Genomic DNA, 24,270 nt, shown 5'->3' with positions numbered 1-24,270 from the left:
CAATAAACCTATATAAAGGAGGAGAAATATCAACAATAAACTTACAAAAAAGTGGGAGAAATATCAATAGGGGGAGATATATGTTCCTAAAGGAAGGTCTACCTAAGGGGAGATCTACCTCAAGGGATATGTATCAAACCTTACATATTAAGGGGGAGAGAGAGATAAAAATGTTTCAGATATCATTGCTATTGGATTGAACTTGTCTTACCCTACCTACTCCCAATATCTACATGCTATGATTCTGGGGGAGAGGAATTTTCATTTTCACGTTCATCCTTAGGGGAGAAAGTTCTAAATACTCTTGGAGACATATTTATAATAAAATCCTATTTTCTATATGTCTTCAATGTCTTGGTACTTTTGAAGCTCTTTGCATCTTTACAATAGATTACTCTTGTGTTATATAATATTTGTTTTCCCAAGTGTACCTCTACTGCTAAGATGTTCAAGAACCTCAAGGTAAGTATATACATCATATCTTTGTTCATGATGATTTGTTGTTTCTTGCACATATTGTTTGCAACAGTGAATCTTGAACATGGAAATTCTACATTCACATATGTTTGATGCATATTGCCACACCCTGTGTTTGTACCACTTTGTCACTTATGTTTTTAGAAATCTGGAGTCAATTAAAAACTTTTGAGTGATTGTGATGATTGTTTAGATTGCAACTTGCTTGTGTGCTTACTTGTGATTTAGCTCACCAAAGCAACTTTTCTTCAAAAACTTCCACCTTTGACCCCCAAACGTTTGCCCAATTATCATGTCATGTGTATAGGACGAGAAACCATTTTTATAAAATATTATTTCAATAAAAATCCTTTTACTTATTTTTGGAGCCTCAAAGCCCTTAGATTTTAGGGGAACTGTTTTGCCCCAAAGAATTTATTTTGATTCTATTATTAAAATAACTTCCCAAAACCATAAAATAATTATTTTAAAGTTATATTCCTATTCTACTTAAATGACCTTTTTAGGCCAAAAATGGTATTTCATAGAGAAAAAATATTTTCCTACCTTAGAAAAATTTGACGAAATTGAAGGAAATTCAGAGGACATATATTTTCCATATATGTGAGTTTCAACACATGGTCATGTTCAAAGGTATGGGGAAAACCCCTTAAAGTCATTTTTGCCTATTCTCATCTTTTGAAATATTTCTGAAGGAAATATTCTCAATAAATTTCAGGAAAATTCCAGCATGACGCTAATGTTATAGGTGGTGATCCTATCAAGTTTAAACTCCATCCAGGTTGGTTTGGTTATGTAAGTGCATCTAGCGCCCCTTAGTGATTTTGGTGGTTTGAAGACTTATAAGTTAAGAGATTGATATGTTTGTGAGTGTACACAAGCCCTATAAGTCGCTGAGGAGTTTGAGTTATCCGATGAATATCGACCCCTAAAAATGTATGTCTTCGGATGAAGACTTTGATATTTCTTTGAAGACTTTGATCGCGAAGAAATTGCAAAGAATTTGACATTTCTCATGAAGATATTGAAGATGAAGAATTCGGTGTGTCGTGAAGAAAACTCTCTGAAGACTTTGAAGCATGGAGATTTACTCTTTTTGTTTCGTTTACTTTACACTTGAGTCTTAGGAACACCGTACTGTTAAAGAGGGTCGAGGTAAAACTACGGAATGATTTTCCTCATGATGCTCAACCCAAGGCTAAATCTACCAAAGCCTTAAATTGAAAAATATGAGAGACATGAGGAATTTCACAGTTGAAAGTTCCGACCGTTGTGTCCAAGGTTGTCAAAATCTAGATTTTAGTCTTAAAATCTTACGATTTTGAGATTAGACATAAGGCAATACGACCCAAGTCGTTTAAAGGGTCGCATACAGCAGGATCGCTGGTGAATCACGCTTCAAGTCATGGGGTCGTGTGGAATCGCGAGCTAGTCCAGAGCCTGAGCGACAAAGATATTGCTTTCAATCTTGGCCGTCTATATATGTTGTACGGTGGATATGTTGTTGCTATAGCAATATTTTACCCTAAATTCCTTCCCAATCCGTGGCGGCCGTCTTGCTCGTGTTCCTCTACCGATCTCATTTTCTCTCTCTAGCGGCTTCTCGGTCTACAGGCTGCCAGCCGTCGGTCGACGGCGATACTCAGGCTTCGTCTACAAGTGTTGGCTGATATTATCCCACATGCGACCGTCCTCACTGGGCTCTCCATCCACGACGAGTGAAGCAGCATCCATCAAAGATTGAGGAACATCCTTGGTACATTGCACACGTGCACAGGTTAGCCATTACTTACTAGTATGTATACGTAGTAATTGATGAAGTACGTACAAGATTAAATAAGCTAGCTTGTTATCTAACTCCTTTATTTTTTTGCTTGTACATAGGGAAAAATGTCAACTCCTGTCCCAACCAAAAGTACTAAGCCTAAGAGGAAGAATGCTCGTGGGAATCGGACTAACCCTGGCTGGGAACATGGAGAAGAAGTTGAGGTTGAGAACAAGACAACAAGATGCAAATATTGCCTTCTTGTTAAAGGAGGAGGTGTCTACAAACTGAAGCATCACTTGGCTGGGACAAGGTTTAATGTCGAGCCTTGCGAAAAAGTTTCCGATAATACATGTACTAATGCTAACTTCTCAAACCTGTGTAGGTTCATACAAAGAGAAGAAATCGTTTGCACCAAGATAAGATGAATGATTTAGTTTTTGTCATGTACAATTCGAAACTGATGAGCAGACAACGCAGAAGGCAAAGACAAGCTGGGGAATACTACATTGATGATGTTTCTTCTCATGATGAATTTATAACTGAAAAAGAAAAACCAGTCCTTCCTCCACAAAAGGAATGGATCCGTTCTCTTGATAGGATTGCTCATAACGATGCTGCTGTGGACAAAGAAAATGAAAGTGACATTGAAAATGGTGTAGAATATATTTTTAATAACCTGGCTGAAGCATGTACGAGAAGTTATTTTGATGAAGCAAAGTTGATTCTCTTCCATCTTCATTTTACATAGTTACTAACTATTATTTGGAATTTTTTATAGGTGATGGTGATGTTGGAGTGGATCAAGATCTTGATGCATATACTTACGAAGATCCTGATGGTGAAAACAACAATGCCAACGAGGAAAATGTTCTTGGCGGCAACAATTTAGGACCTTCCTGTGGGAGTTCTAGTGCTGCAGTAGCACCCATGAACGATGATATCAATTTAGACGACCTATACTAAACAAGTTATCTTCTATTTCTAGTAGGTTAAACCTTTGTGTTTCCCAAGAAATTAGATTATATGCCCTTTGTTTGCTTTTGGACATGTCAGTAAGCCACTTTTCATTTGAGGATTATTATATGTTGCTATTTTATTCCGTGTCCTGATTTTGTCAATTTAATATAGATAACATGTTGATGCAAAAGGATGGACATTCCTTAATCAATATAGGTTACAACTGATAACATATATACTCATCCAACCTCTTAAATAAGTGGGAAATAATAAAAACGTATTTTTTGATAGAATCAGGTAGAATCTTAGATCCTATGTCGATTCTACGATTTGCGATCCTATGTGAACACCTCCGATCCGATTCAGGATCACGATTTTGACAACCTTGGGTGCGGCGCCACGCGCCACCTCACTGATCTTATCCACCCAACGGTCATATTATTAGAGGGCATTTATGTCAAATCATGCCGGGATGCTCCAAGGCTATAAATAGCCTCCCACCACAACCACTTGCTAGTTGGCTGCTCCGAGAGAAACTCACACTTGTCATTTAGAGCAACCCAAATTCCTCAGAGTCTTCGAGAGAAAATCATCAAGTGAGGAAATACCCCAAACACCAAACCCAAACCAAAAACCAAAGTGATTGAGCATCACCGAAGAAATTGTTCTTGTGTGGAATCGACACTTGTTACCTTTGAGGACTGTGTATCCTCCAGACGGTTAGGCGTCATGGTCTAGAGCATCCAACAGTCAATTGTGGATCGTCGGGTGATTGAGTTTGTGAGGGTTTGGATGTCTGCCCTGAAGACTTACCACGAGTGTTGGGCGAGGACTGTGTGTCTTTAGCTCAAGGAGAATACGATAGGGACTGTGTGTCCCGGGACTGTGTGTCTCGGGACTGTGTGTCTTTTGGTTTCAATACCAAGCCGCTCCGAACCAGACGTACAAGTGTCATAGCAGTTGGAACTGGGTCATCAACCACTGTGTTCATCGAGCTACGGGTTCTATTTTTTCAACCTTCTCATTTCCTTAGTTGTATGTTGAAGACTTTCATTTGTACTATTTCAAGAATTTGTCTAAAGACTTTCTCAGAATTTTCTCAACCTCAAATTCTTCACTTGAGTTAATCTTCACCTGCTTACTCTCTACTTGCGAACTGTGCATATTGAATCTCTGAAATATCCTCAAGTACTTTGTTGTAGATGTTTTTGCACACCTGAGCCTGTACTATTTCCGTTGCACTTAGTTCATGACTGAGAACTTTCCTCGCTAGGAATTTCCTCAGTGATGATATCATAAAAATCTCCTATTCACCCCCCCTAGTCGATATAACACAATTTAAATTGGTATCAGAACAAGGTACTCCCTTGTTCTGTGTGATTTTGATTTAACCACCCGGAGTTTTAGTTATGGCGACCATAGGTATGATCAAGGTTACTGCAGGACATCCTACCTTCAAAGCAAAGGACTTCCCCTAATGGAAGACCAAGATGCAAATGCATCTTCAAGCTATTGACAATGATCTCTGGTATATTGTGGAAAATGGTGTTCCCTCCATCATTGCTACTATCTCTGCCGTTGATGTGAAGAAGGTCAAGCAACTTGACTTGCAAGCGAAGAATATCATCTGTGTCATCTAAGCAAAGGTCAGTATGGCAGAGTGAGTGCTTTGGGCACATCTAAGCTTATTTGGGATAGGCTGTCCAAGGTCAATGAGGGAGTCTCAACACAGCAAGACTATCGTGTCGATCTTCGCAATCTCTTCAATCGCTTCAAGAGACTTGACAACGAAAGCTTCCAAGATACGTTTGATCACCTCACTAACATCTTAAACGAACTGCAAGCACTGGGAGCTAGAGACATCACTGACCATGAAGTTGTGAAGAAACTACTACGATCTCTTGATCCATAATTTGACACACTGGTTCTGATGATCCAAGAACGAAGAGACTACAAGATGCTTGAACCCGCTGATATACTTGAGAGACTCAATACTCATGAATTCCAACAAGAAGAAAAGAGAGATATGTATAGACCAAGCTACTCAAGACCTCGTGCGCTGAAGGCTAAAGCTATTTCCTCATCTGAAGAAGAAGACTCGTATTGCAGCATTGGTGACCCTGAAGAACTTGGACAGGAACTTGCAATTCTCGTGAGGAAATTCCATAAGTTCACAAAGCGTGGCCAGTTCAGAAAATCTTCAAGACGAGATATGAGGACTACAAGAAAAGAACCTGCCGCAAATTCAAGAAATCTGGTCACTACATTGCTGATTGTCCTCGCTGGGTGAAAGAATCAAGGAATAAGAAATACAAGGATGAAAGTTCTGATGAATCAAAGAAAAAGAAGAAAATTTCAAAATCCTTATCTTCAAAGTCCTCATCGCACAAGAAGATCAGTTTCAGAAAGGCTCGGGCACTCATCGGCAAGGAAATGGATTGTGAAGAAGAATTTTAGGAATGTGATGAAGAGGAAGGTTCTGAAGTGGAGTCAGAGTCGGGTGTGGCAAGTCTTGCACTGGCTACCACATTCGTCAGCAAGTCAATCTTCAACCTTGATGAAAATGACAACGCTATCTACACAGATGAATATGCTGATGACTTCGCTCCCACCTATTGCTTCATGGAAAAAGGTTCAATGGTACCAAACCATACTTCCTCCTCTGATTCTATTGACTGTGAACCTGATGATTATCAAAAACCCAGTTACTATAAACTTGCCAACATTGCCACTAAGCAACAAAGTGCCATTGAAAATCTTCAAAAACTGCTAGACAAAAGTGATGATCTATTGAACGATGAAATGAATCATACTAAAGTCCTCACTGAAGATGTAAAAAGTCCCCAGTCTAGATTTGATAGTCTTCAAGATCGTTATGGCACACTCTTGGCTGATCATGAGAAACTTTCCTATGAATTTCTTCAAAGGAAGCTTGATCTTGAGAAGTTAAGAATGTCTCATGATGATCTTCGAATGGAAAATGATTCATTGCTTGCTCAACAGATCAGTACCCCTTAGGTTGAATTCATTCCACCATGTCTGAAATGCATCGAGCGTGAAACTGTTAATTCTTCACCAGAATCATCAACGCTGCAAATTCTTCAACTATTCCCGTGGTATCAAATTATGCACTTGAATAAACCACAATTGTTACTCACGAAAATGCAGGGTTCAAGGAATTGTATGTGACATGCATATACAAAAGTCTCAAAGGGCATCAAACCCTTTGAGAGTTTCTCAAAAAGTAGATTCCGAACAGGAACCCGAGGAAAGAAGGCATTGCCTTTGAGACGAAATTAAATGTCGATGGATCATACTGGAAACCTGAGCAGTACCCCAAAACCTCATTGGTTGCTGCTAAAGTCCCTCCCGTTGATCCATCCACTCTAACAGGCTTTGCATGTGAAATGTCCTATTCCTCTGATGAGTCATTTGACTCCAACTATAAGCTGTTCAAAAATCAATCTGGTGAAGCATTTGCTTGATATGTTGGAACTAACTCCAGGCATGGACCACCCCTGAGGAAAATACGGGTTCCCAAAGGTTGCTTGGAAAATTTTCAAGTGAATGTCCTCATGACACCACCAGTGAAGAACCAGAACCCTAGATAAAATTCCTTAGGTGGACCAAAGTCTTCACGAGGATCAAATTCCTCAAATGGTCAATATTATGCTCGTACTCTCTATAATGCTTCTGATATGCAGGGAAACTACAAGGGACATGAATATGCGCGTTATTCCTGAAATCATTATGTTCATAAGTCCTCAAAGAACTTCTGTGCCTATTCATTTGAGTACTCTAACCCCCCTACTGTGAAAAGAAGTGCACTAGCTTGAATGCCTCCATTCTCATATGGGGCTCGCAGGATGATGAACTCTTTGCCACCCCTTCAGATGTGGGTGGTGAAGAGACTGAACTAATCACTTCTGCAGGTCAGGTCTCCAGATGAAAGTCTTCATCTGAAGAATTTGCTGGAGACCTGAGGAGATTGCTTGATTGGACGCAAGCTAAAAATGATGAAATGATAACATTTCACACGTCCTCAAATTTACTATTTATGATGAAATTCTTATCTGGTGAAATTGATATCATATTCTTCAAGTCTGAAGCATATGAGATGGTAACTGTACTAGTTCATCTGCGGGATGACAAACCCAAGAATACAAAATAGGTTCTTGATAGTGGTTGCACAAATCACATGACTCGCGATAAAAGCTTGTTGATGAATATGCCACTGACTCCATCACCACTGAAGCAAATCACTTACGCTGATAAAGGTAAAAGCAATGTATTGGGACTTGGCAAAGTGGCTATCTCCAAGGACATGAACATGGATAAAGTCATGCTTATCAAATCCCTTGGGTTTAACCTCATGTGAGTGTCAATGCTTTGTGGTCTTGATATGATTGTCACCTTTGGAAAATATAGATGTGTAGTCATCATGGAATCTGACAAATCCAAAGTCTTCGAAGGCTTTAGGAGAGGAGATTTGTATATTGTTGATTTTTCCACAGGTCCTCAACCAGCCACATGCTTACTAGCAAAAACCTCAGAAGGCTGGCTATGGCATCGATGACTTGGTCATGCGGACATGAGGAATTTGCACACACTAGCGAAAAAGAAGCATGTCATTGGCATTGAATCTGTCAAATTCCTCAAGGACCATCTCTGTGGTGCTTGTGAGTCTGGAAAAATAACCAGATCCAAACACCCCCTCGAAGACTATTATGACTACTACCCGTCCGTTTGAATTGCTTCACATGGATGTGTTTGGACCTACTCATTATGCTACTCTAACCAATGCAACATCTTTATACGGCTTTGTCATCGTTGATAACTATTCTCGCTATACTTGGAAACACATCATTCTATACAAAACTGAAGTGCAGGAAGTCTTCAAACGATTTTCCTCAAGGGCCTCGATGAACTTCGACGTCAAGATCAAACACATCAGGAGTGATAATGGGACAGAATTAAAAATACTGGTCTTGATGATTATCTTGATGAACTTGGTATTACTCATGAATTGTATGCTCCTTATACTCCTCAACAGAATGGCGTCGTTGAACGCAAGAACGAGACTCTGGTTGAAATGGGATGAACTATGCTTGAAGAATACCAGACTCCTCATCGCTTTTAGGCTGAAGCTATCAACATTGCTTGCCACATCATCAACAAGGTATATCTTCACAAATTCCTCAAGAAAACCGCATATGCACTCCTCACTGACAAGAAACCCAATGTAAGTTATTTTAAAGTCTTCGGTGCAAGATGCTGGATTAGAGATCCTCACCATAGCTCAAAGTTTGCACCTAAAGCACATGAGGGTTTATGCTTGGTTACGGAAAGGACTCGACACCTACAGAGTCTTCAACACCTATCACAACAAGGTTGTTGAAACTGTAGATGTTCTGTTCGATGAAACTAATGGCTCGCAAAGAGAGAAACTGCCTCCTGTGCCAGATAAATTACCTCCCGAGGAAGCCATAAAGCTCAAGGCAACTAACGATATCATTCCTACCGAGAAACAACCCCTTGTTGAAGAAGTCGTCCCCAAAACTGAGGAAATTCAAGCAGGTGCATCTGAGGAAAATGCTACAAATCAAATTCCTCAGCCCAACCAAAGTCTTCAACCAACTCATCCAAGGATTGCAAACGAAGTGGAACTTGATAAAATCCTCGATGACATCAATGCGCCAGGTCCTCTCACTCACTCAAAAGCTTCACATTTAGTTAACTTTTGTGGGAATTCCTCATTTGTGTCTATCATAGAACCCTCAAAAGTTGCTGAAGCCTTCATGGAACCTGAGTGGATTCAAGCCATGCAAGATGAATTTCTTCAGTTCAAGCTAAATGACGTATGGGAACGTGAGTGGATTCAAGCCATGCAAGCACAATATCATTGGCACCAAGTGGATCTACCGAAATAAGCAAGATGAGGATGATCAAGTTGTGAGGAATAAGGCACGTATTGTAGCCCAAGGCTACACACAGGTTGAAGGAATTGACTTTGATGAAACTTTTGCACCTCTTGCTAGACTTGAAGCTATTCGAATATTACTTGCTTTTGCTAATCATCACAGTATCACTCTATATCAAATGGATGTGAAAAGTGCATTCCTCAATGGTAAGCTTGAGGAAGAAGTATATGTTGCTCATGCCCTAGGTTTTGAAGACCCGAAGCATCTGGACAAAGTCTTCAGACTCAAAAAGGCACTCTATGGCCTCAAGCAAGCCCCTCGAGCGTGGTATGATACATTGAAGGAATTCCTCATGAAGAAAGGCTTCAAACCCGGTTCACTTGATCCTACTCTTTTCACAAATCCTATGACAATGAATTATGTGTGTGCCAAATATATGTCGACGACATTTTTTTTGGTTGTACTGACAAACGTTATAGTGATTAATTTGTCTACATGATGGGTGAAGAATATAAAATGTCTATGATGGGGGAGCTGAAATTCTTCTTAGGTCTGCAAATTCGTGAACAATGCAATGGCATCTTCATATCTCAGGAGAAATACCTCAAGGACGTTCTGAGGAAATTCGGCATGCATGAATGCGAATGCGTCAAGATTCCTATGCCTACCAACGACCACCTCTGCACTGACGAAAATGGTAAAGATTTTGGATCAGCAGGTATATCATTCTATGATTGGCTCTTTATTGTACCTATGTGCATGTAGGCGAGATATTATGCTTAGTGTTTGCATGTGTGCTCGTTTTCAAGCAAAACCGAAGGAATCACACCGTAAGGCTGTGAAACATATTCTTCGATATATAGCTCACACACCAACACTAGGATTATTGTACCCCAAGGGCTGAAATCTTCACCTCGTTGGATATTCTGGTTCTGATTATGTTGGTGACCGTGTGGATCGCAAGTCAACATCAGGCACATGCTATTTCCTCGGAAGATCATTAGTCTGTTGGTCCTCAAAGAAGCAGAACTGTTTATCACTCTCCACTTCTGAAGCTGAATACACTGCTGCTGGATCTTGCTGTTCTCAACTGCTATGGAAGAAGAAAACCCTTAGATATTACGACATCAACATGAAGAATGTGCCCCTCTACTGCGATAATGATAGGGAAATCAAGATTTCCCTACAACCCAGTACAACACTCAAAGACCAAGCACATCCAGATTCGTCATCATTTTCTTCGTGACCATGTCCTCAAGGGCAATATCAACATTGACCATGTGAAGACTGATGATCAACTAGCAGATATCTTCACAAAGCCCTTGGATGAGAGAACATTTTGCAAGTTGCGGTGTGAGCTAAATATCCTAGAATCTTCGAATGTCTTGCCAACATGCACACATCCTAACACTTATGCAAAATTGATGACTTAGATGTGCAACACACAAAGATTTTCTTTAATCAATGAAGAATATCACACTAAATGTGAAGAAATCAAAAGAATCTGGTTCTCAGGGTCCTACGACAATTGTACGCGACGCGTGAAATCATCATTCTTATACGGTGGGTCACGCCACCACCCAACTTTGAAATTCTTCAAGTTGGAAATTCTTCAAAGTTGAAATTCTTCGATCTGAGACTTTGTCACAAAGTCCTCAAAATTTTCAAAGTATTCAAAATTTTCAAACTCTTCAATACTTTTTGTGATTATGTTCATTTTACTATATATATATATATATATATATTAATGATTTTTCAATGTCCTGAACATCATTCACTTATTGCTCAGTTTTCAAATTGGTATTTCCTCTAAAGGAATGAGATCGGACCCGACTCCCCTCTATGCTAAAATCAACCAAGTCTATTCTCAATTCTTCATATGCGTCCTATTTGACATTTGTTCAAAATCATCACCGAGTCCTTGTCAGCTCAGGACTTTGCAACCAAATCCTCAAAATTCATATTTTTAACGTTACCACTGTAACCGCACCCACTACTCATGTTCGGATAACCACGATCTCCACCGCTTCAATTGTGGGTAACACATGTCATGCGGAGACGAAGGGGCAAGGGCAGTTCGGGTCGAAAGTTTCGGCCTGGACCGTTTTCACCTAAGCTATAAATACCCCCTTACCCCCTAAGTCAAAACTCTTCTCTTCATCTCGACTTCTCCGCTCGAGCTCAAACCCTAGCGCCGCCGCTGGCATCTTCGTTGCTGGTGAGGAAAAGACTCACGCCGACTGCGGAACATCTTCCTCCGCCGCCGCCTTAGCTGTCTTCAGTCGCCATGTTTTGGCACTGAAGATCTGCACCGAAGAACTTCCTCTTTTTACTGCTTCAGTTCATCGTGTTCTTCGCATAGGGTAAATAAAATCCTATTTTACTGCCCCTCTTGATCTCTTTATTCCCTTTAGATTCGTGAAATCAGGTTTTCCTCAGAAATTCTCTCAGTTGTGCACACCCATGTCTTGAACACTTGATGAATTTCACTAAGTCACTAAATTCTTCATGAGATTACTCAATTGTGTAATTTTTTGAATCTGCACAACTCTGGAACCCAAGATCAGAATGCTTAGTCAAATTCCTCAACTCACTGGTCAAATTCCTCAACTTAAGTAATTTTTCAATTTCCTCAAATCTGAGAATGCGTATGACCTCTCCAGGTACAAAATGTTAGCTGATGAATCACTATGTTCTCATCAAAATAACTCATTTGCAACATTTCTAGAAGAAACATTACCTGTGTCCTCAGAATAATCAAGAATACAAATTCCTCAACAAAAGCCTCAGCTGAAGAAAATGGAAGAAGACCGAAAACAGAAAGGTGGCAAGAAGCTGGAATAGAACATTGCCTTTGAAATCCCTGAGGAGATCTATGCTGAATACTGCACACCTGATGAGGAAATTCATAGTAAAGAGACCATGGAAAAGCGCAAGATAAGGCTTCAAAAGATAGAACGCAGATGGGCAAAGGAGTGCAAAGAATATAGATATGTCACTCCAAAATATGCCACGAAGTTTGCCCTCAAGCCTCCGTGCAAAAGGTTGCCACAGGGAGATCAACAAGCAGCACATCCCTCGAGTGTAGCCACAACTGAGGATTACCCTGATGAAAAAGACAAGTATATGTCTAAGCAGCAGAAAAAGGCTAAAGCTGCTGACACAAAATTCAATTAGGACTCTGCTGTTGCAGCTACTCCTGCCACTTCTTCTGTTGCTAAGGCTTCCACTACAGAAAAGCCTCAGAAGAAGGCTCTGTTGAAGAAATCAAGTCTCAAGCCAAAAGCCTCAACAATAGTATCAAAAGGGGAGCTTCCTCAGAAAGAAACAACGACTGCATAATCCTCAACTGCAGCAAAGTCTTCACCTCCTCCACAGAAGCAGCTCAGTAAGTTTGAGTCTCAAAACCCAAGTTCCTCTGTACCATCTGCCACAGGCTCAGCTCCAAAATCTTCACCAAGTCTGTTGAAGACTATGATGACTGCTGGTAGAGGTACCAGGCCAAGTCCAGGTAAAGTCATCAACATTCCTTTTGCATTAGAAGGAAGTGAAGAATAGGATGATGAAACTCTTCAAGCCATCATCATAAACAAGCAAGAAAGAGTTGCACAAGCCACAAGTAGCACCATTCCCCCCGCACTGGATCCGAAGGAATTGTTAAACTTCATCGATCTTTGGCTTGAGGATCCAAACACTCCAATTGATGATTTGAAGCTTCCTCCTGGAGTAAGCCATATGGTTTCCACTTTTATTAGTGAAGCAAAATGGAAGGATCAACAAGCCAAATAAGCTAGGCTTGCAAAGATAAAAAATGACAAATTCTTGAAGTAGAACCTCCTCAACCTATCCCCTGAGAAACTTGTTTCTACTCAGGCTGAGTTGAAGACTCTCAGTGTCAGATATACAAGTCTTCATGCTGATCAAAAGGGTGCCAAGGTGCAATTCATCAAAGCCGCAACTGCTGCAGTTGATGAATACAACAGCATGATTGCCGCTCCAAAGAACAACCAACCAAGCTATACTGTGCAAATGACCGAGGATGATGAAAATAAAGAACCAGCAGCTGAAGAAATTCCTCAGAATATTCCAGCTGAAGAATCTGCGAGGCCTGACACTGATGAAGCAGTGCGTGATGAAAATGCTCCTTCACCTAAGTCTTCAAAGGTGAAGAAAGTGACCCCTCCATCTGCAGCAGACGTGAAGAAAACTAAAGCTACTGAAAAGGAAGCTAAGAAGAGAAAAGCTTCAATTGCTTCAGAGTCCTCAGAAGCAAAATGCCTGAAGACTATGCCTTCACAGTCTTCATCAGCCCTAGTGGATGCTACTCCCCTCAATGTAGCACCATCGTATATGATTGTTCCATTCAATGAGGAATACATCATTCCAGAAGAGGATGAAGAAATGGCAGACAATCTCTCGCGTGCATCCACACCGATGGATGAGGAAATTCAAGCAGATTATATTCCTCAAGCCACAACACCTCCAATGACTACTGAAGAAAAGGAGGGTGATGAAGAAATTTGATGCAACACACTTGTGATCCATGATGAGTTCTGGGAAGAGGCTCGCCCAAACACACCAAGAACAGCTCCAATTCCTCAAACACCGGTTGCCACTAAAATTCTGACTGGCTCTGATGAAAAGAGCACACATGAGGAATCAACACAAGACCGAGAATCAGCTGCATCAGCTGAAGAAAATGCAGCACCAAAAACTACAACTGCTTCCTTAGATCAGCAAATTCCTCAAGCTGAAGAAAATGCTCCTGCTCCTAATGCTGAAACTGCAATTGTAGTGGTAAATCCTGAAAATGCAATTGTGGTGGCCACAACTCCTCAAGATGTCCAACAGCATAGTCTTCAACCAAAACCTCATTAGCCCTTCTCTAAGAGGCCGAAGTTTCAGAAGGAAGCATTCTATGATGAATGTCATTACTTCACCAGAGAAAATCCCTATGATAGGCTTCACATCAGGCACAAAAAGTTCTCGACCAGAAATCAACTCAACTACTATGCTTCTGTGCTCTGTGGAAGAAAGAAGATATTCCATTGCACTCACATTTCTCATTGTGACATGGAGGAAATACCTTTCTTCACCCCAATCCTCAATGTTCTTCACGAAGCAGGGCTACTGCCATTCTGTACAGATATCAGTGATTGGAATACTGACATAGTTCTTCAATTCTATGCCACACTACATATCTCAAGCGATGCCAAAGACGTGAACACGTGGGTCTTGGACTGGATGACTCAACACATTCATTACAAAGTGAAAGGATCAATATGGTTGACTAGAGGGGCGGGGGTGAATAGGCAACAACCACTTTTTAATTATTCTTCAGAAGTTAGGGTTAGCAACATAAAGGTTCTCTAAAATGACAACTAGGTGATGAACCTATATGATGCTACCAACTATAATCGCTAAGGCAAGTAAGAAATAGTCTACAACAATAACATACACAATGTAAAGATTAGAGATAACCGCAAGTGGAACCAATGAAGACGAAGATGTTTTATCGAAGTTCCTTCCCTTTGACAGGAAGTACGTCTCCGTTCGAGCGGTGCGGAGGCACAATGATCCCCAATAAGCCACTAGGGCCACCGTATTCTCCTCACGCCCTCACACAATGCAAGGTGCCGTGATTCCACTATGGGTGCTCTTGAAGGCAGCGACCGAACCTTTACAAACAAGGTCGGGGCTAACTCCACACAAAGCTTGGAGGCTCCCAACAAGACCACGAAGCTTCACCACAATGGAATGTGGCTCCGAGGTGACCTCAACCGTCTAGGGTGCTCAAACACCCAAGAGTAACAAGATCCGCCCGGGATTAGTGGGGGAATCAATGTTCTCTTGGTGGAAGTGTAGATCTTGGCCTTCTCAACCAATCCCTAGGAAATTAACAAGTTTGATTGGCTGGGGAGAGAGATCGGGCACTTTTGAGCCGAGGGAGCAACAGTGGAGCTTGGGAGGGTCAAAGGTAGGGTTCTTGAGCAAGAAGAACCCTTTATATAGTGGGGGAAAGAATCCAACCGTTTTCCTCACTCACAGCACGAGCCCAGCGGTACTACTGCTAGCAGCAGCGGTACTACCGCTGACCCTGCAGCGTTAGAACCGCTGGCTGCAGCGGTACTACCGCTGACCCTCCAGTGGTACTACCGCTGGCTGCAGCGGTACTACCACTGAGCCAATGGTAGAGCAAAGATACTACCGGGCCAACCACCGCCAATAAAGTCTTCGTAAATAGTTCGACGTAGTACAGTCGCAAGGATAACGGTACGAAAGTCCTAGAGCGGTGCTACCGCTGACCAGGGGCGGGACTACCGCTGGGCGAGCAGTACTACCCCTCGGGCGAGCGGTACTACCGACAGCTCCAGGGGTACTACCGTTGGGGCCAGCGGTACTACCGCCAGGTCCAGCGGTACTACCGCTAGAGGACATTTTTGGAAGAAGCGAAAGACCAAAGAGGGGAAAAGCTCCATAGTTGGAAGGGAAAGGAGATGGAGGAAAAGTGTGTGCGTGCAAGATTGATTCCACCCAAACCTTCCCAATACGGAGCCCCTCTTAATAGTACGGCGTTCCTAGGACTCAAAACCACCAAAGAGAATCGTAGAAGACACCGTGCTTCTATTCCATGGAGGGTGCCGAATCGTCTTGTGCCTTTGTCATGTATTATCTGAAATGCTCAATGCACACGATTAGTCCACTAAGGTAGTGTCATCAATCACCAAAATTACTTAGGCATAAATATGCCCTCACAATCTCCCCATTTTTGGTGGATTGATGACAATACCGGATTTGCACAGTTGAAAGCATGTGAGCATAAAGATAATTTAATAGAGATAATTGAAGAGCATATGACTCACAACATATGATTAAAATAGGTCTCACAATAAAAACAAGTCTCACATCACACCTAGTAAAGATAGCAAATACGATCAAACCAAGTTCAAAGCAAGCACGATAAAGATTAAGCAAGCAAATCAAACTCCTAGACTCTCTCCCCTTTGGCACCAAGACACCAAAAAGGGGCACACCTAAGACACAGGTGGTCACTCCTCATCCTCAGACTCATCCGTGGCATCCGGATCCTGCTCGTCCTGCTGCTCCTCAATGTCCTCGTCAGAAACCTCCTCCTCAACATCAGACCCATTCCACTGGTAACCTTGAGCCCTCATCCAGTCAGTCTCTAGAGTGATGTTGTCCTATGAGCCGCTTGAGATTGCCACATCAACTGTCCTTAAGACACGCTTGTGCCTCTGACGGTTCTCCTTCTGGGCCACATGAGACTGATACTATCCCTTGGCCTGCATACAAAAGAGAGTCTTCATCTGATCCTTCAGCTTCAGAGCCCAAGATGGCATAACAGAAGAGCGGCTATGCGAAGCAGGTCCTCCTCCACCAGCAGTCTCTGTGTCAGTATCCATGGGCTGAGAAGAAATCGAGGTGTTGGCCCATTTGTGCTTTAGACGCAGCTTAATAGGATCATGCACAAAATAGTCAGCTTCAATAGGGAGGACCTCGTCCGGATAGGTATCTTTACACTTCTTCTGAATAAAGGCGAACAGGTAAAGCCCGTAGATGGGAACCTTACGATTCATGATGCAATTCCAGAGCTCACAGAACATCACATCAGATATGTCGAGAGGCGCAATGTCTTTATTCCTTGCCTCCTCACACAGCAGAAGCATCTCAGCCAGATGTCCATGCACCTCGTCCTTGTTGCCAATACGAGGGAACAAGGTGTTGCGGAAGATCCGATGCATGACATCCAGATGCGTGGGGAGCACACCCTTTTTTATTTAAAGATGTTGCAGCCTGTCCTTGGGGGTGGAAGTAGATGTAGCTGGACCATGAGGACGCAGCCCAAGAACAGTTTCTTGCCCCTAGAAGTCGACATTTAGGAGCTGCATGAACTCCATCCAGGTACCAGTCAGCTTTTGACCAGCCCTCATCCAGGTCATGGTGTGCACGTCATCAGGTTGAAAGTGAACGGTGACATAAAACTGGACCACAAGATCTGGATTGAAGTCGTTTCTGAAGGTGATGACTTCCGTAATTCCAAGCTTTTCAACCAAGGAGAGAGCCTCAACAAAGTAGTCATGATGTCGCCGAAGGTGAGCGAGGTCGATCCACTGCACTTGGACATAGATCTTCTTGAAGGGCACGATGATGTCACAAAAGATCATTGCGTGTTCTCGGGACCAAACATGATCACAACCCCTGAGTTGAGCCTTTTCATTACCATAGGGATCATGGGTACGGAGTGCTACAAAGTCCTTAGGAGGCATAGTGCGGACATTGAGCCCTTTGAACTTGGTGGCAACCTTCTTGAAAGACTTATTTTTAGGGTTCAGACTGGAAGTTGCGGAACCTTCTGGAGCCTCTGGATTGCGGTACTGCTTTGAGTGGGTGTTACGTACAGGATTTGAGCGACGAGAACGACCTGTGACACACAAGACACACACACACAAAAAGAGCGACAAAAGGAGTCATGGCAATGTTCAAAAATCATAAGAAGAAGCACACATTGCCAAGGGAAATAAAAAATAAAAAAATAAAAAAATGCCCTCCTGGCGGTAGTACCGTTGGGGTCATAGCGGTAGTACCGCGGGGCTAGCGGTAGTACTGCCCGAGTGGAGCGGTAGTACCGCTAAGGGTTGACTTTAAGATCTAGACAGATTTGAACCAACTAAAATTACTAGATTCGTTTCAAGAGATCCACGGCTAACAAATAAGCTTGTCACAAGAATCACCATAGCCCTAAAACATGTGGATACCTAGATCATCTAGATGGAGACAAGCCTAGTCAATGGGATCCACGTTTAGATCAAATCCATGAGATGTATGATAAGAGCTATTAGATCTAAAACATGGAGAACTAGGGCATGTGAAAATATTTGCAATGAAGAACATTAGACCTAAAGTCCCCTAAGATTTCTCCCCCGTTCCATCCAAAAACTAAGCATAAAGCATATCCATGGATCCAAATCAACAAGCTCCTAACCCTAGAAATAAACACACCAACCAAGAGAGGAAGGGGAGGAGCTTTACCGGAGTCCATGGCACTTGAAGGAGGAAGGGGGAGGGGAACAAGCCCTCCAACTTGAAAGAGAGGGGAGGCTCCACGGAAGGAGATCCAAGTAGGGAGATTTTGGGTAGAGGGAGAGAGCACCACGAAGAAGATGAAAGAGGGGCAAGAAAAACGGCCCCCTCTCCCTTTATATAGTCCTCAGGTCACGGGCGGAGCGGTAGTACCGCTGGGTCGTAGCGGTAGTAACGCTACGCTGGCGGTAGTACCGCTGGGGTCAGAGCGGTAGTACCGCCACCCTGGCGGTAGTACCGCTCCCCCTTGAGACAACCCTAAAAGGCCCTAACAAAGCAACGAAAGGTTGGGATCCTCGCGGTAGTACCGCTCCCCCTGGCGGTAGTACATCTGGGGGTCCTGGCGGTAGTACTGCTCCCCCTGGCGGTAGTACCGCTCCAGAAAAGCACAAAGAGACTTAGGAATTCGTGGAAATGATGTGGGCAATGACTAGTCAGTGTAGAGAAAAAGGTAACACCAGGAAGATATACTGACTAGTCATTTTGTATCCTTTCTTCAACAAAAGAGAAAGGTGGGCGGTGGTCGGAGCCACCTATGTTTGAGACAAAGGTATGACACCGCGAAGAATTATCCTTGGGTTCATGACCAACGCTCGTCTTTGAAGCATAAGTTCCATTTAATCATAATGGGGGGAGGGTAAGTTCATTGAGAGAACAACACTCCCCTATGTCCATGCCTACACCTAGAACAAGATATATTGGAGAGTGACTTGCAAAGTGCCTAGTTTCAATCCACATTACTTGAACCAATGATATTTATCTCATGCCTTAACTCCCGAAACCTTGCTTCATCTAGGGGCTTAGTGAAAATATCTGCAAGTTGCTCTTTAGTGTTGATGAAGTGAACCTCAATATCACCTCGCTTGATATGTTCACGAATGAAGTGACGGCGAATATCAATGTGCTTGGTCTTGCTATGTTGCACCGAATTGAGGAAAATCTTTATAGCACTTTGATTGTTACATAGAAGAGGCACTTTGTCACAAGTGACACCATAATCCTTTAAAGTTTACCTCATCCATAGCAACTGTGCACAACAACTCGTAGCTGCCACATACTCAGCTTCGGTGGAAGATAGTGAGACACAGTTCTGCTTCTTTGAAGACCAACTTACCAGTGAACGACCAAGGAATTGACATCCTCCAGAAGTTGACTTCCTCTCCACACAGTATCACGCCCAATCTGAGTCAGAATAGCCCACTAGGTTGAAGCTTGCTCCTTTGGGATACCATAGGACAAAGTATGGGTGTATGAGCCAAATATCGAAAGATTCGCTTAACATCCATATAATGGCTTTCTTTTGGTGCAGATTGAAACCATGCACAGATCCCTACACTCAACATGATATCCGGTCTAGATGCACAAAGGTAAAGAAGGGATCCAATCATGGAGTGATATACCTTTTGATTCACTTCTTTACCATTGGGATCACTGTCAAGCTTGCATCTTGTTGGCATGGGAAACTTGACCGGCTTGACATCCTCTAGCTCGAACCTCTTGTGCATGTCTTGAGTGTACTTGGCTTGTTTCATGAAGGTCCCTTCTAAGCCTTGTTTAATATCGAACCCAAGGAAGAACTTCAACTCACCCATCATGGACATCTTAAATTTCTCGGTCATTAGTGCAGAAATTCTTCATTGAAAGATTCGTTAGGGGAACAAAAAATGATATCATCAACATATAGTTGGCATATGAAAAAATCCCCTTTGACCTTCTTGGTAAAAAGAGTGGGATCTATCTTCCCAATTTCAAACCCACGATCTTGTAACAACTCAGTAAGGTACTCATACCACACACGTGGGGCTTGTTTAAGGCCATAGAGTGCCTTATTAAGTTTGTATACATGATTGGGGAGCTTGGGATGTTCAAACCCCGGGGGTTGTTTGACATAGACCAACTCATTTAACGGACCATTAAGAAAAACACTTTTTACATCCATTTGTTGTAATTTGAAATTGTGATGAGAAGCAAATGCAAGCAGCATGCGAATAGCTTCTAGACGAGCAACAGGGGCAAAGGTTTCACCGTAGTCGATACCCTCGACTTGGGAGTAGCCTTGAGCCACCAATCTTGCCTTGTTTCAAACCACAATCCCGTTGGCATCTTGCTTGTTTTTGAAGATCCATTTGGTCCCGATGACATTATGTTCCTCCTTTGGTCTTGGCACTAATTTCCAGACTTGATTACGCTCGAAGTTGTTGAGTTCTTCATGCATGGCCATAAGCCAATCCTCATCATCGAGCGTTTCTTGTACCTGTTGAGGTTCACAATACGAAACAAACGCGTGATGCTCACAATAATTCCAAATTTGTTAACGAGTGGATACTCCCCTTTTCAAACTACCAAGCACATTCTTCACAAGATGGGACTTGACTCTCAGCTTGTTTGCAATCTTGGCTGCGCGACGCTCCAAGAATTCTGCATTTGATAACTGGGGAGCATCGACTTGATTACTTTTCTTGGCCTTGCGTTTTGATCCTCCCTTGGCACCAGTAGCCCTCTTAGGTGCTGCAGAAGGAAATTGAGAGACTACATCCTGATCAACTTGATTTTCGACTTGAGCAGGCTCACTGGTTTGTTCTTGATCTTGTGGTTGCTCTTGATCTTGATCTTGTGCCTCTATTTGGTCTGGATCTTGTAGTTGCACTTGATCTTGATCTTGAGCAGATTCGGAACCTTGTGTAAGCACTTGGACATCATGGGGCACATCACCATCTTTGAGGAATTGATCTTGTCCTTGAACTTGTTCAACTGGTTGAGGGTTTTCTCTTTGTTCATCGGAAGCGTGTGGGGCTTGTGAGGATGATGGCTCCACTTGAGTAGAGCATTGTCCTTCTCCTTCGGCAACAAGGGGTTCCTCAATGGGGAGTATTTGACCAATCCCCATTCTTCTTATGGCTTGTGGAGGAATTTCATCACCTACATCATAGAGACCACTTTGCTCCACTTGGGAGCCCTTATTTTCACCAAACTCCACTTACACGTTTCCTCAATGAGCCTGGTGGACTTGTTGAGGACACGATAAACATGAGAGTTTGTAGAATAACCAACAAAGATGCCCTCTTGAGCTCTAGAATCAAATTTAGCTAAACGTGCACCTTTCTTGAGAATGAAACACTTACACCCGAGTACCCGGAAGTACTTGAGATTGGGTTTGTTTCCGGTGAGAATCTCATATGGGGTCTTGTTCAAGAATTTGCGGATATAGAGCCGATTGGATGCATGACATGCTGTGTTGATGGCTTCGGCCCAAAAGTTATACGGAGATTTGAATTCCGCCATCATTGTTCTTGCCGCGTCCATCAACGTCCGGTTCTTCCTTTCCGCCATACCATTTTGTTGAGGGGTGTATGGTGCTGAATATTGATGTTTGATTCCCTCATCACCTAGAAACTCATCCAAGGTGTATTTCTTGAACTCGGTGTCGTTGTCACTTCTAATCATCAAAATCTTTGCTTCATGTTGACGTTGAGGTTCATTAGCAAAGTTGCTGATAGTTTGTTAAGTCTCACTCTTCCTCTTGAAGAAATACACCCAGGTGTATCTTGAGTAGTCATCAACAATCACCAAGCAGTACTTTCTATCCCCAAGACTATCAAATGATGGAGGAGCGAAGAGATCCATATGAGGGAGCTCCAACGGCCTCTTAGTGTAAATGAGAGTCGTTGGACGATGAGCAGTTTCATGAATCTTCCCTTCAATGCAGGCACTGCAAGCACGATCTCTGGCAAAACTCACATTTGTTAGTCCACGAACATGGTCCCCTTTGAGGAGACTTTGCAAAGATCTCATATTGACATGAGCTAGTCGGCGATGCCAAAGCCAGCCCACATCAACTTTAGCCATTAGACAAGTCACAGTCTTAGTGGGTCGCTTTGAAAAGTTCACCACATAGAGACCATTTTCGACATATCCAACTTAGGCTACTTTAAGAGTCTTGCTCCACAAAAGGACCACTGTATCAAGATTAAAGAATGTGGAAAAGCCCATAATTGCAAGTTCACGAACCGAAAGTAAATTGTAAGCAAGGGACTCAAGAAGCATGACCTTCTCAATAGATAACTCTTGAGAGATGACCACCTTACCAAATCCCAATACCTTTGACGATGATGCATCGACGAATTGGACATGGGTGGGCATAGATGGGGAAGGATGCACATCCACCACTAAGTCCTTGCTTCCGGTCATATGATTTGGTGCTCCACTATCGAGCAACCAAGACACCCCACAGGAAGCAAACTCCTGCAATAGATCAAGGCTTGGTTTTAGGTACCCATTTTTGAATGGGTCCTTTAATGTTAGAGACAAGGTTCTTAGGAACCCAAATAGCCCATTCAGTCGACTCATGTAAGAACCAACAAATCTGGAATAAACATGCCCATCACCAGCACGACATAAAACATAGGATGGATTGAGTTTGCCTGCTGTGTTGGTAGGAATGGTTTTGCCCTTCTTGATGCTACCATTCTCCACCTTGTTCCTGTTCTCCTTCTGAGTCCCTTCGCCCTCTTTGACAAAGGTGTCCATGAGGGTAGGGGATCGTTTGTTCCCATTCTTCCTTTTCTTTTCGACTTGGATGTAAGTCCAAGTCCCTCCTTTCCTACAACACCCTTTTGATTGCTCAAGAGGTCGTTTAGGTTCTTCTCGCCTTGGATGCATGACACAAGGCCCTTCTCAAGTTGATCCTTCAACTTGGCATTTTCCTCCACAAGATGTACATGCTCACAACAAGGGTTAGTTGTACAAGCATTATCAATTATAACGAAAGGAGGACAAGTAGAGATCTCCTTGGTAAGCTTTGCTTGGAGTTGATCATGAGACTCTTTAATGGAGAAATGAGCACCTTTCAAGACCTCGTGAGCCTTGTGAAGTGTGTAAAACTCCACTTTGAGTCTGTCATGGCCAACCCCAAGTGTAGCCTTTTCAGACTTAAGCACACGAGTAAGAACAATAGCATGATCTAGTTCCTTTTGCAATTTAGCGCAGTCATCGTTGTATGACTCCTCAAGAGCCAAACGAAGTGTGCGCTCCTTTTCTAGTTCAATAGATAATTCAGCAATCTCATCGGCATAGTTAAGACTATGTCCTTGCAGCTTGGAGATAGTCTCCTCATGAGACTCGATGAGGTCATTAGCCTCACCCAGTTGTTCCAAAAGAGCAACAAAGTGCTTCTTGGGTTCTCCTTTGATCGTACATAGAAATTTGTCAAGATCATGCTCATTAAGTTCCACAACATCATTATCATCAACACAATTCAACAATGAAGGAACAGTAGTGATGGTGGTCTTAATGCTGGGTGTTACCTGATCGATACCTTTGGCCATGAGGCACTTGGAAATGTGGTTATAGTTGGGGGCGTTGAAGAGTGACATATTCTTGGGAGAAGGGGTGGCAATGGCGACAGTCGCAGTTGCCACCATATCGTCATCGTCATCATCATCGTAGGGGTACTCTTCAAGTGCCACCATACCCTTTGGGTGGGGTTTCTTGACAAAGTTATTCTTGTTTGGAAATGACTTGGTTTTGTCTTTGCGAATGAGCTTGCCCCCGTTGTCTTCCCTCTTCTCATAGGGACATTCTGCCACGAAGTGACTCACATTGCCGCAGTTATAGCATGTCCTCACACGTTGCTTGTACTTGAACCCACTTGAGTTATTCTTTGAGAAGTTGGGCCTTGAGTTCCTCTTGTTGCCCCAGAATTGCGTTGACGCAAGAGCCATGTGCTCGTGATAAGCATACTTATTGTCTTCAGGGCAGCTCTCCTCATCCTCACCCTCTTCATCTTCTTCAGAAGCAGCCTTTGCCTTTAAAGCAAGGTTGGGTGAAGCTGTCTTTGACCGAACGCGAGCAAGTGCATTATCAGCGGTCTTGTTCATGATTGACATTGCAATGAATTCATCCAACACCTCACTGGAAGACAAGGAGTGAAGATCTGGTCGTTGGAAAATGACGTATGACATGGCTTTGTTAAATGGCATGATGGCCTTGAGAAACTGGCGCTTGATCCATGTGTCATCCACATCCTTGCTCCCATGATCCTTGAGA

At 42.7% G+C, this 24,270-nt stretch overlaps 1 long non-coding RNA gene across 1 annotated transcript; it reads left to right on the top strand.

Moving 5' to 3' along the window:
• The first annotated feature begins 2,056 nt into the window (after window positions 1-2,056).
• On the top strand, window positions 2,057-3,341 carry LOC123446480. Its single transcript, XR_006631379.1, has 3 exons — window positions 2,057-2,254; window positions 2,362-2,934; window positions 3,024-3,341. It is a non-coding gene; the product is annotated as an uncharacterized LOC123446480 (long non-coding RNA).
• Window positions 3,342-24,270: the final 20,929 nt, after the last annotated feature.

Source organism: Hordeum vulgare, chromosome 4H (assembly GCF_904849725.1).
Source record: "Hordeum vulgare subsp. vulgare chromosome 4H, MorexV3_pseudomolecules_assembly, whole genome shotgun sequence".
In the NCBI taxonomy this organism is placed as follows: Eukaryota; Viridiplantae; Streptophyta; class Magnoliopsida; order Poales; family Poaceae; genus Hordeum; species Hordeum vulgare.
This window is presented reverse-complemented; position numbering and strand designations above follow the sequence as displayed.